The 4398-nt window shown below is 34.9% G+C and overlaps 1 pseudogene; it reads right to left on the bottom strand.

Moving 5' to 3' along the window:
• Positions 1-783: 783 nt before the first annotated feature.
• Positions 784-1803, bottom strand: LOC113562508 (annotated as a pseudogene).
• Between the last annotated feature and the right edge of the window lie 2595 nt (positions 1804-4398).

Here is a 4398-nt window from a genome sequence, read left to right on the forward strand (position 1 = left end):
GAGAATGAATATCTCGTAAAGAACCTTCAGACAACAAAATTCTCGGTCTTCATAGATGAAACATCTGATATCTGCAATGAAAAGTGGATGACATTTTTCGATCGATATGTTGATTCTGATATGCAAGATATTCGCTCACAGTTACTAAAACTCATTAATATTGATACAACAGATTGTAGTGCAGAAAAGTTATTTAACGCATTTAAAACTGAAATGTGGAAATTACAAATTCCATTTCAAAATATTGTTGCCCTGTCATGTGACAATGCGTCTGTAATGATAGGGAAACATTTATCTTTTCAAACTAAATTAAAAGAGATGTGTAAACAGTTACTAATATTTCCATGCCCATGTCATTCCTCTGCATTAGCTGCTCATGCTGCATGTGCGAAGATACCATCACATTGTGACGAGTTTTTTAAAAAAATAGTTTCGTATATTAACAGTAGTCCGCAACGTACGGCAATTTTTCACGAATTTTGCGATTGCTTTCAAGAAAAGTATCGCAAAATTGTAAGATTAAGTGATACACGCTGGCTGTCTCACTACATATGCGTTGAGAGACTTCTTCAGTCATGGTGTACTATTAGACATTTTTTGCAAGAAATGGTTGTAAGTGAAAAATGTAAATCTGCAATACATCTTTTGTCTACGATAGATAATGTAGAATTAAAAGCTTATTTTCTTTTCCTCAAATATGTTTTATATTGGGTCATTAAGTATGAAACTTTACAAATAGAACATAAACTTTTGCATTTTTTGGCACATGGACATGATTTATTTTCAATCGAAGTATGCGCCCATGTTATCTACACACTTCTGCCATTTTAGTGGTAGTTGGTCTATGCCTCTACTATAGAAGCCAGGAGTACGGGAATCGATGAAGTCGCGGAAGGCTGTTTCGACTGCCTGTTGAGAATTGAAGAATTTTCCCACCAACAAGTTGTCCAAATTCCGGAAGAAGTGATAGTCGGTAGGTGATAGATCTGGTGAATATGGTGGATGACGGAGAGTTTCCAATTCCAACTCCTGTAGCTTTGCCACGGTCAGTCGTGCAGTGTACGGTCGAGCATTATCATGCAACAGGATTGGCATTGACCGATTGACCAATTTCGGTTGTTTAATAGCAAGTTGTTGCATCATTTCGTCCAGTTGCTTGCAATATACTTCAGCCGTTATCGATGTACCAGGTTTCATAAAGTTGTAGTAGATAACACCTGACCTGGACCACCAAACAGTCACCATAAGCTTCTTCTGTGTAATGTTGGGTTTCGCGTGATGTCTCGGTGGTTCATCAGCGTTCAACCACTGATGTGAGCATTTACGATTGTCGTAGAGTATCCACTTTTCATCGCAGGTCACAATTCGATTAAAAAAAGATCCATTTTTGTGACGGGAAAGTAAAGAAAGGGAAGCCTCTAGACGTTACGCCTGCTGCGCATCGGTCAATTCGTGCGGGACCCATTTGTCCAACTTCTTTATCTTACCAATTGCAGCTAAATGAACCAATATGGTGGGTATGGAAACATTGAATATCGATGCCAATTCACGTGTACTTTGAGATGGATCGGACTCTACTACGGCTCTCAAGTGATCATTATCCACCTTTGTCTTTGGTCTTCCACGTGGCTCATTAGCGAGGCTGAAATCTCCATCTCTGAAGTTTTTGAACCAATTGCCCACCGTTGCTTTAGTAGTTGAACCTTCACCAAATACAGCGTTGATATTACGAGCTGTCTCCGACACTGTGGTTCCACGGCGGAACTCATATTCATAAATCACACGAATTTTGGACTTTTCCATAGTTCTATAAAAAAGAATCCACCAATAAAACTAATGAAGATATTTGAACAAACAAATATGACATTTGAAGAGCGAACATACATCTATCACACTAACCTAACCTGATACCGACGTCTGGCGCCAAATTTGAGATAACAAATGTTAAAGATGGCGCTTTTACATTTGTAAAGTTTCATACTTAATGACCCAATATTTCTTTAATGCATTCAATACATTCTTCCAATCCACAGAAACAAGAGTCCACTTATTGCAATTAAAATCAAGTACCTTTCTCTTGCAAATGTGTCGAAACTTTCTGAAGAAAGATTACTTGAAAGATGTAGCCACAAATATAAATTTTGCACAGAAAGAAAATCAAAAGGATATAAATGATATTCTTGTTGGATCAGAATGTGAAAAGTACCTTGATAATTTAATATTAGAAGATCACATTGATGCAGTTACACAAGTTCGACAACACTGCTTACAATTTTACGTAACTGCTGCAGAGGAAATACGTAAAAGATTGCCAGTTAACGACGTTTTGAAAAAATTGCAAGTTTTCATTCCATCTACAGCCGTATTCGATAGTAATAGAAACACGTCGTTCCAGCATGTTTCTTTCATTGCAAAAACTATTGGTGGTTTCGATGAAGAATCTTTAAAAAACTAGTGGTTTTCATTACCCATTGATTTCACCGCAGAAGAGAAACAAATTTTATCTCTATTAGAATTTGATGAAATGTGGAAAAAAATATTGCTGCGCTATTTGCCCAATAGCGTTTATAAATATCCCAATTTGAGAAATCTTTTGAGTGCTGTCCGATCACTTCCAAATTCAAATACAGATCCAGAGCGAACATTCTCAATTTTAACGGATTTAAAATCCAAAAAACGCAATAAACTTTCTTCAACAAGTGTTAATGCGACTTGTGTATTAAAATCAGCGTTGAAGAGCAGAGGCGAAACAGCTGCGAATATGGCAGTAAATGAAGAGCATTTCTCTCGTATGCAGTCTGACACGTTATATGCAACCTGCTCTACGACAAAGAAAACTAGTTGCACTTTATATGCTGACGATGAAAGTACTAGTTGCTCATATACATAATTTCTCATATACGTAATTTTATTATATCATTTTTATATACAATACCGAAATGTGTGCAAACGATTTTGCACACATTATTCTTGTCTACAACAGGCACACACACTAAAAATCGAAAGTGTGCTAAGATATCATGTCTGCGAAGGATTGACATCACACTGAAAATCGAAAAGTGTGCTAAGGTATCATGTCTGCGAAAGATTGACATCACACTGAAAATCGAAAGATGTCTTGTCTGTACACAAAATAATTTAATGTGACAAAATAGTAAAATGTGGTATAATAGGGCTCCAGACGAAGGTTTCCACTTAAAAAAGACGTATTCACGTCAAAAACTTAACGCACCATTAGTGGCACCTCAAAGGTGGTGTGGAAGTTTACTATAATGTACACATTAAAATGGAAAAAGTTAAAATTTTCGATTAAACGTATGTCAGCATGTCAGATATATCTCTATACGTATGTCACAGTTACTACTATTTTAAGATATGATAATTTGTGTAGGAAATTGTTTTATATGCATTACGTCGTATAATATGAAATGTCGGATTTTTTATCAATCGCAACTTTGTCACACTGAAAGAGATTATCTGTGAAACAGGTGTGTAATTCTTCCATTCTAGCTTCACTTTTATAAGCTTTTTGGTAATTTACCGCTATTGTTCTGTAAATATTCGGATTACTGTTATTTCTATAGCAAATTGCCAAGAAACATATACAAGTGAAGTTAGAATGGAAGATTTACGTAGCTGTTAGACTAGATATTCTCTCAGTGTGATCAAGATCTATAGATCGTGTAACATAATGTAATTATATATTATGTATTTAGATATATCATATATCAGCTGATGTGCCGTACAATATTGACACACACACACACACACACACACACACACACACACACACACACACACACACAGAGAGAGAGAGAGTTATATAAAGAAATAATAAAGTAATAAAATAATAAATTATATATTATTACAATACTTACACATACCCACACATTTGACTTTTTGTTCAGTATATAACACGTAATGTAAAAGTATAAGAAAATTTTTTAAAGTATCCTCCGGAATACTTATAAATTATTAATATGTATGTTATATATGTCCGCCCGGTAAAAATATATCATCATATAAAACTGTACATAATTATATAGAAACATATAAAATTATGTATCAATGTTTCTATATAATTATGTACAGTTTTATATGATAATATATTTTTACCGGGCGGACATATATAACATACATATTAATAATTTATAAGTATTCCGGAGGATACTTTAAAAAATTTTCTTATACTTTTACATTACGTGTTATATACTGAACAAAAAGTCAAATGTGTGGGTATGTGTAAGTATTGTAATAATATATAATTTATTATTTTATTACTTTATTATTTCTTTATATAACTCTGTGTGTGTGTGCGTGTGTGTGTGTGTGCGCGTGTGCGTGTGCGTGTGCGTGTGTGTATGTGTGGGCGGGCGCGCACGTTGCTCCTCTCGCATC

This window comes from Ooceraea biroi, chromosome 9, assembly GCF_003672135.1.
Source record: "Ooceraea biroi isolate clonal line C1 chromosome 9, Obir_v5.4, whole genome shotgun sequence".
NCBI lineage: Eukaryota > Metazoa > Arthropoda > Insecta > Hymenoptera > Formicidae > Ooceraea > Ooceraea biroi.